The 13797-nt window shown below is 38.3% G+C and overlaps 1 pseudogene; it reads right to left on the bottom strand.

Moving 5' to 3' along the window:
- Window positions 1-12173: 12173 nt before the first annotated feature.
- On the bottom strand, window positions 12174-12945 carry LOC112858309 (large ribosomal subunit protein uL2 pseudogene; annotated as a pseudogene).
- Between the last annotated feature and the right edge of the window lie 852 nt (window positions 12946-13797).

The following is a 13797-nucleotide window of genomic DNA, read 5'->3' as shown; positions in this document are numbered from 1 at the left end:
TCACAATGTTCTTTATAATTGAACAATATTTTTAAAATTAATTAAAATAAAAATTAAAAACATTTTTTAAAAAGCTATGCAATCTAACTAAGATGCCAAAGGGACAAGGAAGGAAAAACAAGGTGAATGGCAGTAGTTGGAAGAAAACAAAACCCATTTAATAAACCCATTATTTGTGCAAAACACGTAGCTGGACATAGCAGGAACTATGAGATAAACATGATATGGCTCCAGTCTTTGAAAATCTCAAAGTCTAGGGGCGCCTGGGTGGCTCAGTCGGTTAAGCGGCGAACTTCGGCTCAGGTCATGATCTCGCGGTCCGTGAGTTCGAGCCCCGCGTGGGGCTCTGTGCTGACAGCTCAGAGCCTGGAGCCTGTTTCAGATTCTGTGTCTCCCTCTCGCTGACCCTTCCCTGTTCATGCTCTCTCTCTGTCTCAAAAATAAATAATAAAAAAAAAAAAACGTTAAAAAAAAAAAAGAAAATCTCAAAGTCTAGTAAGAAAGGGGAGACATATTCATGAATAACTTGAATACAACAAAGAAAATATATGAGCTATAAGATTAGAGCAGTGTCATTGCACTGATGATTCTGTCTCCCTAAGAATTTGATCACAACTCTACTCTTCTCTCCAAAACTCTAAAAAAAAAAAAAAACCTAACCCTAACCTAGGCTGAGAAAAAGAAATGAGGTAATGACAAAATAATTGTTTATTTGTTATAAAAGATTTTACAAGGGAGATTTACAAATTAGGCTAAAATTAGTTTTAAATTTTAATTGTCTTCATTTAGCCATATAAATCTATCCTTTGTCACCACCAGTAATTGAGTTATGTGTGAAAGAGAACTAAATGTTATAATTGTTTGAAAGTCAGGGATGAGAAACAAAATTACTACTATTTACAAATAACAATAGTGTGAATACTTACAAAACCTAAGAAAACCAATTGAAAAGAATGATACATCAGTATGAGAGTTCAGTAAAGTAGCTAGATATTTTTTTAAAAATTAGTATTGCCTATGTACTAACAATAAACAGCTGGTAAATAAAGTAGTCCCCCCCTTATCCACAGGGGATGTGTTCCAAGATCCCTCGAGGATGCCTGAAATGCAGATAGTGCTGAATCTTAGTATATACTATGTTTTTTCCTGCACGGAGGTACCTATGATAACATTTAATTGATAAATTAGGCACAGTAAGAGATTAACAACAACTAATAATAAAATAGAATAATTAGCTGAGTTGGTTAAGCATCCTGACTCTTGATTTCAGCTCAGGTCATGACCTGAGTTTGAGCCCCTCATCGGGCTCTGTGTTGACGGTGAGGATCCCGCTTGGGATTCTGTCTCCCTCTCTCTACCCCTCCCCCACTCACGCTGTCTGTCTCAATATAAACGAATAAACTTTAAAAAAAATAATTAAAAAATAATAGTAAGCTAAAATAGAATAATTATAACAATACACTATAATAAAAGTTATGTGAATGTGTCGTCTCAAAACACCTTGCACTCACCCTTCTTCCTGTGCTGACGTGAGATGATAAAACGCCTACGTAAAGAAAGGAAGTGCGGGGAATGACGCAGCTTCCTGACGCAGAGTTAGGCTGCTATTGGCTTTCTGACGATTCGTCAGAATCATCTGCTTCCTGCCAGGGTTGACTGGCGGGTTTCTGAAACTGCCGAAAGCGAAACTGAAACCACGCGTAAGGGGAGATACTCTATAACAGAAGAAAGGACAGCTTACTGTTAGAGAAGATCCTGGAGAAGATACACCGCTGGTTGACCCTCAAACTGAACCGGGACAGTCTACTCACCGCATCCCCTGTCCTTGGGTTGTTTGTTCTACCCACCATTCTCACAGTGGGGGGCATGTCCAAGGACGCAGCCTTAAGAGAGTAATGTGTCGCTCAGATCATCTGTATGGTAGATGTGACTGAACCCATGGGTCAGGCCTCTGATTTAAGATTCTGGCAGGTGGGTGCAGAGATCTATTCATTTTGCTGCCACCCAAAACAAGCCTCATAAGTAAGTTCCCTTGCACATTAAACCTACCATCTACCAAATGGGAGTGGTCTGCCTCTTTTCTTCTGTGTATGGGGGCCAGTTTACAAACCAATACATACACAGTAACCCAAAGTACAAAATATCTAGAAATCACACTAATAAAAGCTGCTGGACCTCGTTTTTTGAAACTATCTTTTTATTGAGACAATATTTAAAAGCATCATGCTATTTTACTGGTGGCTATTTTGTGTGCCATTTTAATCTGGAACCAACAGACTGTCAGAACAAAATGCGTAACATATGCTAAGACATGATCCAATCAATGGGGGCGCATAAAACATGCTACTTCACACACATAGGTACCTGCTGCCTGTAGTTCTGTTGCTGTTTATATCTGCGTAACACAAGAATTCTGAGAAAAACTATTTTTCACGATTCCCATCAAAAAGAAAAAAATATCATGGTGGGTTTATAATTGTAAGCACTGTATTATTGAATATAGTTCTGACAAGAGAGAACTCCCACTATCATTAGGCATTGATGCAAACCAAATTCCCCACTTAGACTTTTTACATAACTGATGATTGGAAGAATTTCCATTAGCTGGCTTCTGGTTCTGCACATTTTAACTCTTCTTTCTCCCCCATTACTCATATATTTCCAGAGGCAGGAGCTGTAGGATGTGTTCATACTGAAATATGATCTCTGGACTTGTATCTTCCCATCACAAAGTATATCCATGTAATAGGCTGTAGGGGTATCCCTGGAAACCTTTCCTATTCCAGGACTGCTAGGAATAACTTAACTATACATGGAAATTACTCTGAATCTCAATATGTGTCCCATTAAATTCAAACTAAATGATTTCCCAATTCAACTTCCCTTTAGCCAGGTATCAAAATTGCCTGAGGGACAGTATAATAGAAAGGCAGCATAAGTTCAACAATGAAGGGATTTGGAATTTTAAACTAATGGAGGTTTAAATATCTTACTGTTGCCTGGTATCATAACCATTTCTGGATTAATAAAAACAGAATCTTCCTTTTCTGCACATATTCACCTCCTTCCCTGATTCCTCCTCCACTTGGAAGAGAAGGCAAGGGGACGGTGGTATTTGTCTAGGCCCCATTCTGTTCTTGCTGAGCCAGACTGTTGTCGAGCCAGACTGTTGTCAGGCTCTTGGTTACAGCGATTTTTACACCACAGTATGGATCATTCTGTTTTCTCATGTGATTTTTCCACCTACTCGATAAATATAGCTTGTCTCTTCTAAATGTAGTAAACTTTTAAAAGCTCTGATCTTTCCTTACCTGGTTATGGCACCCTCCAATCTGAAAACAAGAAACAGCATACATTCTGGTTGTCTCACAGTAACTACTACTGTTTCTAAAACCAAAATCAGAGCAGACACACAACTGTAGTTTGGGAGGCTGGACTTCTACAGTTCCACAATCTGTTTCTCCTGTTAAATAATCCTCAGAGCCTAAAATGGAGAAAAGGAAGGACAGAAGCACAAAATGTATCTAGTTAGCAACATGTTGGGGCAACGAAATTCCCAATTTTCTTTTCTCTACACACTATTCTTGCTATCCAGGAAATCTCATCCATTTCGGTGGTTTCAAACACCACCTATATCTCAATGACTTCAAGTTCTATATTGGAACTTCCTCCTAAGATCAAAATCTATTTGTATAATTCTTATGGAACATTGTAACTTACACATAACATGTCTTAAATGTAACTTATTGTCCCTTTCAAATAACTGGTATATATTTCTTAAAAACAAAGACATTCTCTACCATAACTAATTATCAAAACCCAGAAAATAATATTGATTCCATGTTACTATCTAACCTACATGAAGTTGTTCCTATTTTACCAATTATCCCAATAATGTTTTTTATAGGAAAAACAAATCTCTGATCAAATATCACACATTGCATTTAGCTGCCACGTCTCTTTAGTCTCATTTAATCTAGAACAGGTCCTTAGTCTATTTTTTTTCATTACCTTGACCATTCTTTTAAATATCTTTTTTTAAATTTTTTAAATGTTTATTTATTTATTTTTGAGAGACAGAGAGAGAGAAAGTGAGCAGGGGAGGGGCAGAGAGAGGGAGACAGAGAATCCCAAGCAGGCTCCATGCTGTCAGCAAATAGCCCGATGTGGGGCTCAAACTCACTAACTGTGAGATCATGACCTGAGCCGAAATCAAGAGTCAGACACTTAACCAACTGAGCCACCCAGCTTCCCCATCTTGACCATTTTTTTAACTTTTTATTTATTTATTTGAGAGAGAGAGAGAGAGAGAAAGAGAGAGGGAGAGAGGGAGAGAGAGAGAGAGAGAGAGAATCCCAAGTAGGCTCTATGCTTAGCACAGAGCCTGAGTGGGACTTGATGCCACAGCCCTGGGATCATGACATGAGCTGAAATCAAGAGTTGGATGCTCAACCAACGGAGCCACCCAGGTGCCCCTACCTCAACCATTTTTAATGAAACTGGCAAACTATTTTGAAACTCTCTCAATTTGGTTTTACCTGAGAATTCCTCATGACTATATTAAAGCTAGATTATTTGGCAGTATTAACATGGAAGTGGTGTTATGTCCACTTCAGTACATGTTTAAGAAGCATATGATGTTCATCTGCTCCATTACTGTGATACTACCTTTCATCACGTGGTTTCTCCACTATAAAGTTGCTATTTTTCCTTTGCAGTTAATAAGTATTTTGTAGAAAGATACTCTGAGACTACATAAATATCCTGTTCTTCATCAAACTTTTACCAAGTAGCTTCTAACATTTATTGATGATTCTTGCAGGAATCAATATTACCATGACATTTACCAAATGGTAATTTTTCTGACTCCATCATTCTTTCTATATGTATCATTTGGCATTCTACTCTAATGCAGTTTTTCCTTTTTCCTATTTGTTTATATCAGTGTGGTCTCATGAATACCTGTGTTATTCAAGGGGTAAAAAGTTATTATGATCATTTAAATGCTCAGATTGTCCCAGTAGGAGTCATATAGTGCTTGTATATACAATAATAACCCCCCCCCAAAATGATAGAATGAGTGAGCCCTCATTAAATGCCCTATCCAATCCCAGCTTTGAAAGAACTTATTGTGGGACTGTATCTCTGGCATTCTTTCTTACATATGTCATTTGTGTGCACTCACAAAAGTAATAGTAAATCATAGACTAACTGTATTAAGAATGTACTGTGTGCTGGGCAGATTGCTAAGCACTTTCCATGTATTACCTCATTTAATCTTTAAAAAATAAATTCATAAGATGGACATTATTTTTATAATGCCTATTTTACAACTAGGGAAACTACGCTTCATAGAGGTTAAACCACAGCCAAGAAATAGGAAAACTGGGGTTTGAACCCAGGTCATTTGCCTCCAGAGATTTTATCCTCTGAGACATTCTTCGGTCTTAGACTCTTAAAGAGTAGACAGAGACCGCACTTGGTAAACACCCAAATACCTACTTCCTAGACTTCCTTCTGCATTCAGAAGATCAGCCTAGCGTAGTACTTGAGAGCACAGATACTAGAGTGAGGCCACCTAGATTCTATTGCATGTTCTTCCATTCATGAGCGGTATGATTTTGCCTTCCATGAGCTTCAGTTCCTTTCCATCCAAAACAGAAGTAGTAGTAAGAACATTTCACAGAACTGTTTTAGGAATTGAAAGGGATCATATAGGTGGAACGCTTGGCTTGGCAACTTGGCACATAGTAGGCATACGATAAATATGTTTTTTGTTTTAAATGCTAAGATGGTCACAGAAAATCTCTGCTTGTGATTTTTAACTTTAGCTACACCTATGCTATGATCATCTCTTTGATGTAGCTTTAAGTGTTTCTTCCAAGAAGCAAAAAATATTTATTGCTGCCAAATGACTGCTATGTTCTGACTTCAGAATGTCTGAGACCCTGAAAGCTTCTACATGAGTATCTTCAGATATTTTGCACCTAGTCCAAATCTGGCTTTCATTAGCCATTAAAATCGAAAGAAACTTTAAATCAAAGAATAAAAGAGACTTTTCCTAAGCTTAGCCTCACATTAGCATGTGAGAGAACCTGCATCAGCAAAAATCTTCTTTTTTTTAATCAACCTAAACCTCTGACTAAATTAATAAGAGTTGAGTGTGACCTTTAAAATGCTAAAAAATACAGTTCCCAGTATAATTCTTGTTCATCCCCGGACCGAACCATTCTCATAGTAAATTATGGCACTAACAGCTGGCTGCCAATGAAGTCAACTATTAATTGTATGTTCGCTGCACTGCCTGATATAAATCAATATGAGTAATGAGCAATTGTCCTTAGTCTATAGATACACAGATCCTACATTGCAAAATAATTTAAGGTTGGCTGTCAGCCTTCTCAGACTAGATGTCATTTGGTCTTTGCTAAAGATACAGCAAAAACGAATACACATTGAAAACCGCCTGATCTGTCTCTGCAGCAAACTTCCAGTCATCTCTATAAAAATGACAACAGAAATGATTTTTGATAGTATATTAAAATAAATAACTTCTATATCTTTTAAACTCCCAATGGAATCTGAAGAATGGGCCTCAGGGTGTCACTGCTTTCTGATCTCACACTCTCAAAATTCCCTCTGTCCATGTCCTTCTACTTTTCCCATTCCTTCCTATTAAACCTGCTCCCCATATTCACAAAGGCCACCAGCCTCCCTGCTTTCCTGCTCCTCATTGTTACAGAACCTGATCTGGATCACCTGGCCTAAGAACCAAGCGGCACTCAGAGGGAGATCTTGGCAGGCAGGAGGTTTATTTCACGGGAGGCGGGTGGGGCCTCCTCTCAGAGGTCAGAGTCCCAAGCTAGCAAAAGCAGAAGGAACAATTTATAGTCTGTTACTTCCGCATTCCGCATTAGCAGTAATTTGGTGCGCTGTAAGCAGGGTAGGAAGAAGAACCCAGAAAGGGAGTCTTTGGTCCGGGACTGGAATTTCCCTATCAGTCCTGTCCACCATATTGTAACAGATTTTTCCCTAACACCATTACTATCTAGCTTCTTTTGTTTCTCTACCCAGTTTCAATCCCATGGACACTAAGGAAGGGGTAGTGACACTCTCATTTTACAATTGACCATTCTCACTTTGAGAATTCCTTACACTAAGCCACCCCAGTGTTCCTCATCTCTGACTCCAGGATGGCAGAATATTGCCAGGGAATTTAAGGAAATGCCACTGACAGAATCTATCGTACACCCAACTCACCTAACTTTGATAGGGCCTCCATACAATTCAACAATTTTTAAGTGCAGGTTCTGCAAAGTGGCTTCTAGGAGTTCCTTTCATAATATGTTGATGAGTATTTAGTGTGGGTGGTAGATTCCATGGTTATTTAAGCTTGAAAACCACTGGCTTAAATGAAGTTAAGCTCTTTTCTGCAGAATTTAGTAGAGCCAGGAGTGCAGTGGGGATTTCCAGAAAGGGATTATATATGCACCATTTCCCAAAATATTTGTCTAAGGAAACATTTTTTTTCCCAGTACATCCATAACTCTAGTATACTGTGAAACAAGTTGGGGTATGATATAATAAGTCATCTCTTATTAACTCCTAACACATCTGTTCTGAACCATGTTAAATAGATTCTGGTACCAATTCCAACATGGGGGAGGGAAGGTGCTGCACCAACAAGCAATTCTCGGACACCGCCTAGACATCCTACAATTTAACACAATTCTGACAATATCTATCTAGAGATAGCATCAGATTCCACAGGGTAAGAGTTTACTCTTACAAGACTGCTCCCCCTCAAACTTTAGATTCCATTTGCAAGCCCAAGTTGTTACCTGTGCTTCTGACCAACTGGCTATAAATCAAAGGTTCCCATGACCTCCTCCTTGGGTTTGATTAATTTGCTAAAGCATCTCACAGAACTCAGAGAAACAATTTACTTGCTAGCTCACTGGTCTATTATAAAAGGATATGACTCAAGAACAGCCAGATGGAAGAGATGGCCAAGGTATAGGTGAGGGCACTGAGCAAGCATGCAACTCTCCCAGTACCTCCATTTGTTCACCAACCAGGAAGCTCTTCAAACGCTTTTGAGTGTTAATAAATGCTTCATTTACAAGATATGACTGGTTAACTGATAGGCCATTGTTTATTTATTCAACCTCCAGGCCCTCTCTCCTCCCAGAAGGTTGGGGGTGTAACATTAAAAGTTCCAACCCTCTAATCACATGGTTTTCCCCACTGGCAACAAACTCCCATTCTTAGGTGCTTTCCAAAAGTCACTGCATTAACATAACAAAAGACAACTTATACACTCTCAATACTTAGGAAATTCCAAAGGTTTTAGGAGCTCTGCCAGAAACCGTAGAAGACCAAATACATTATTTATTAGTTTATATCACAATATCACACATGTATACTCTAAAAATTCCTGATCCATTCTTACCTCCCTGGTTGTAACAAATGACTTAATTTACACAGAAGCTGAAGACTTCTTCACTTGAACTCCTCAGTTTACCAGCTTTTCCCCTTCCATTTCTTTCTCTCTTTTCTCCTAAGCTGAAGAAGCGGTAGAGGTGCATGCTGGCAACTCACCTCATATCTTAACACTCCATTCCTGTACCCCATCTATAGAAACCTCCTTCATTTAGCCACCTCACTTCCTTACACTTGAATCTCATATCTACAAACATGTCAACACTCATCTTGGCATAAAAATCCTGTCAACCACCTATCTAACTGCCTGTGACCTCTCACTGTCCCCCTTCCTATACTTTGGCCACCACAAAACTATGTCAAAACTTTCTTGACTCCAGACCTTGGCTCATACTCTTTAGCCCAGGTATGATTATTATCATCTTTCCCATCCTGAGTGCAATTCAACTCAGAACATTCCACAACCCAGGCAAACTAACAAGATCTCTTTTACTTCTACTCATCTAATACCTACCATGTTCTGTTTTGTCTTATATTTTTAGAAGCTATATAGAAGTTTCTAAGTCATATTTGTTGAGCTGTAATTTAAGTATATATGTTGAGAAATTTTGACAAATACATACATTTGTTTAATCATGACCATAATCTAGATATATGACATTTTTCCATGACTTCGAAAAGTTCCCTCATGACCCTTGGCAGTTAGTCTACCAGTCAGCATCATTTAATAATGATAAAATTATTAGCTCATCAGAATGACATAAAAATCATAAACGCACATATATTTCAAAGCAAAGCTGCAAAATACATGAAAAAGTGACAGAATAAAGGTAAAAATGGATATTTCCAGTCACAGTTGGAGATTTTTAAAGTTAATTATCTTTTAAATAATTTTTTTAAGATTTAAAGCTGGGAAAAAAATTGTTAATACTTACCTACACACTTATCATTTGTTTCATTACTTTCTGTAGATCCAAGCTTCCATCTGGTATCATTTTGCTTGACCCTGAAGAAATTTATATATATATATATATATATATATATATATATATCTTGTCATGAAGATATGCTGGTGACAAATACTCTCACATTTTGTCTGAAAGAAGAAAACTTTTGCTTTTCCAGTTGATAGTTTTTCTAGATATATAGTTCTAGATTGACAGCAGCACTTTAAAGATATCATTTGTCCTCTGGCATGCACTGTTGCTAACCAGAAGTCCGTTATCCTTTTTCTTTTTTAATGACTTTTTCAAGAGTAGTTTTAGGTTCACAGAATAATCAAGAGGAAGGTACAGAGATTTCCCATATGTCTTCTGCCTCCACACATGCACAGCCTCTTCTGTTATCAACAGAACGGTATATTTGTTACATCTGATGAACCTACGTTGACACATCCTAATTACCCAGAGTCCGTAGTTTTTATTACAGTTCACTCTTGGTGTTGTACATTCTATAAATTTAGATAAATGTATAATGACATGTATCCATTATTATGTAGTATTTGACAGAATGTTTTCACTGCCCTAAAAATTCCCTGTGCTCTACCTATTCATCCCTCCCTCCACCCCAACTCCTGTTAACCACTGATCTTTCTACTGTCTCCATAGTTTTGTTTTTTCCAGAATGACCTATAATTGCAACCATATAGTATGTAACCTTTTCAGATAGACTTCTTTCACTTAGTAACATGCACTTAAGTTTCCTCTATGTCTTTTTCATGACTTCATAGCTCATTTTTTTGGCAGTGAATAATATTCCATTGTCTGGATGTACCATAATTCATTTATACTTTCACCAACTAAAGGACATCTTGGTTGCCTCCATAAATGAAGAGCTCCCATTGCTACACACCTTCATTAACATTTGGTGTTGTCAATGTTCTGGAGTTTGGCCATTCCAATAGATGTGTAGTGGTATGTCGTTGTTTTAACTTGCATTTCACTGATGACATATATGATGTGGAGCATCTTTTCATATGCTTATTTACCATCTGTATATCTTCTTTAGAGACTGTTAAGGTCTTTACCTCATTTTTTAATCAAGTTGTTTTCTTATCATTGAGTTTTAACAGTTCTTTGTATATTTTTGATAATGGTCTTTTATCAGATGTATTCTTTGCAAGTATTTTCTCCCAGTCTCTGACTTATCTTCTCATTCTCTTGACATTGTCTTTCACAGAGCAGAAATTTTTAATTTTAATGAAGCCCAGCTCACCAATTGTTTCTTGGATGGATTATACCTTTGATGGTGTATCTAAAAAGTCATCACCTGGCCAACAGACACATGAAAAGATGCTCAACGTCACTCCTCATCAGGGAAATACAAATCAAAACCACACTCAGATACCACCTCACGCCGGTCAGAGTGGCTAAAATGAACAAATCAGAAGACTATACATGCTGGAGGGGATGTGGAGAAATAGGAACCCTCTTGCACTGTTGGTGGGAATGCAAACTGGTGCAGCTGCTCTGGAAAACAGTGTGGAGGTTCCTCAAAAGATTAAAAATACATCTACTCTATGACCTAGCAACAGCACTGCTAGGAATTTACCCAAGGGATATAGGAATGCTGATGCATAAGCGCACTTGTATTCCAATGTTTATAGCAGCACTTTCAACAATAGCCAAATTATGGAAGGAGCCTAAATGTCCATCAACTGATGAATGGATAAGAAGATGTGGTCTATATATATACAAGGAATACTACTTGGCAATGAGAAGGAATGAAATCTGGCCATTTGTGGCAACGTGGATGGAACTGGAGGGTATTATGCTAAGTGAAATAACTCAGGCAGAGAAAGACAGATACCATATGTTTTCACTCATATGTGGATCCTGAGAAAATTAACAGAAGGCCATGGGGGAGGGGAAGGGGAAAAAAAAAAGTTACAGAGAGGGAAGGAGGCAAACCGTAAGAGACTCTTAAATATTGAGAACAAACTGAGGGTTGATGGGGTGTAGGGGAGAGGGGAAAGTGGGTGATGGGCATTGAAGAGGGCACCTGTTGGGATGAGCACTGGGTGTTGTATGGAAACCAATTTAGCAATGAATTATATTAATATAAAAAAAGAAAAATGTAAAAAAAATAAATATAAATAAATAAATAAATAAATAAATAGTCATCACCATACCTAAAGTTATCTAAGTTTTTTCCAATGTTATCTTCTAGAAATTTTATAGTTGTGCATTTTACATTTAGGCCTATCATCCATTTTGAGTTAATTTTTATGAAGGGTGTAAGGTCTGGGTCTAGATTCATTTTTTTTTCATATGGGTGCCCAGTTGTTCCAGCACCATTTGTTGAAAAGACTCTTTGCAGGTCATCTGGGTGGCTCAGTCTGTTCAGCCTATGTCATTATCTCTCAGGTTCATGAGTTCAAGTCCCACGTTGGGCTCACTACTGTCAGTACAGAGCCTGCTTTGGATTCTCTGTCCCCTTCTCTCTGCCCCTCCTCCACTTGCACTGTCTCAAAAATAAATAAATGTTTAAAAAAAAAAAAGAAAAGACTGTCTTTGCTCCATTGTATAGCCTTTGCTCCTTTGTTAAAGACCAGTTGACCATGTTTATGCCATGTTTATGTGAGTGTTTTTCTAAGCACCGTATTCTGTTTTATTGATCTATTTGTTTATTCTTTCATCAATATCATACTTTTTTCCTATAGCTTTCTAGTAAGTAGGGGTTGTTTGTTTGTTTTAGTGGCAGAAGGACAGATTTTATCAAGCCCCTCAACCCTAGTTCTCTTTCTCCTACACAGTCTAGGTTCCCCCAGAGGTCTGGTAGGCAGCAATAAGACCCACTATGCAGCCAGCAGGGGTATCTCTACAGATAGTACAGGGTTTGTGATGTGCTGGTGCTTGCCACCTCCGAAAGGATGTTCCCACAGGATTCATAGCCACACCCAGTATGTGTGGTCAGCAACTCCTCTTTGCCTTATACTTGTGGTAGGCACAGCCAGCCTTCAGAATGGTCTTGTCAATGTGGCCACCTCCAGCCACCACATCAACATAGTTCTATTGGCTGAAGAAATGACCTTGATTTCTGAGGTGGCTGAGGACAGCTTCACTTGGGTCTTCTTTGGTCTCAGGGTTGTGGGAGATGAAGTAGCATCATTCCCAGAGGCTTGGGCCAACTTGCCAAGTCACCAAGCTTCTCCTCCAAACAATACACAATGGTGACCTTGGGCATAGTGCCCACTAGGAGCACATTGCCTATGTTGAGCTGGGCCTTCTTGCCACAGTACACAAAATGGCCAGTGTAGATGCCATTGGGGGTGATGAACAGCTCCTGCCACTTCTTAAACCAGTACAGATCCCAGAAGACTACCTCGGTGAGGGGTGCACCTCCACCCTGGTCATGAATGATGTCCTTCACGATGCCCCTGATGTAGCCCAACTGCTCTGCAAAGTCCATGGCAAGCAGACATGCAGCACCCTTGCCATGCTTCATGTGGGCATGGAACACTGAGCCAGCATCCTTCCTCTACCCCAGAATTATGTGGCCCATGGCAGTAGTCTGCTACCCCCATAGCTGGAAGAGCTCTAATAAGTTTTGAAGTCGGGTAGCGTCAGTCCTTTGACTTTCTTCTTCTTCATTATTGTGTTGGCTCTCTGGGATTTTCGCCTCTCCATATAAATGTTAGAATCAGTCTGTCAATATGCACAAAATTACTTGCTGGGATTCTGATTGGATTTGCATCAAATCTATAGCTCAAGTTGGGTAAAACTGATACTACCACATATTGAGTCTTACTATCCATGAATATGAAAGTATCTCCTCCATTTATTTAGTTCTTTGTCCTTGTTAATCAGAGTTTTATAATTTTCCACATGTAAATCTTGTACATATTTTGTTAAATTTATACTAAGTATTTCATTCTTTGGGTGCTGATGTAAATGACATTAGGCTTTTAACTTCAAATTCCACTTGTTCGTTGCTAGCATATGGGAAAACAATTGACTTTTACATATTAACTTTGTATTCTATAACCTTGCTATAACTAGTTATTCCAGTCTTTTTGTCAATTCTTTCAGAGTTTCTATACAGACAATCATGTCATGTACAAAGATAATTCTATTTCTTCCTTCCCAATCTGTGTATCCTTTATTTTCTTTGTTTGTCTTATTGCATTAACTAGAACTTCCAGTAGGATGTTAAAAAGGAGTCATGAGAGAGAACATCCTTTCTTTGTTCCTGTTCATGGTAGGAAAACTTCTAGTTTCTCGTTAAGTATGATGTGAGCTATAGATTTTTTGTAGATAATTATCAAGTTAAGGAAGTTCCCTTCTATTCCTAGGTTGCTCAGAGTTTTTATCATGAATGGGTGTTGTATTTTGTCAAATGCTTTTTTCTGTATCC

Source organism: Puma concolor, chromosome B1 (genome assembly GCF_028749965.1).
Source record: "Puma concolor isolate L17-30 chromosome B1, mPumCon1.1.hap2, whole genome shotgun sequence".
NCBI lineage: Eukaryota > Metazoa > Chordata > Mammalia > Carnivora > Felidae > Puma > Puma concolor.
The sequence above is the reverse complement of the archived record's forward strand: the minus strand, read 5'-3'. Positions and strand labels throughout refer to the sequence as shown.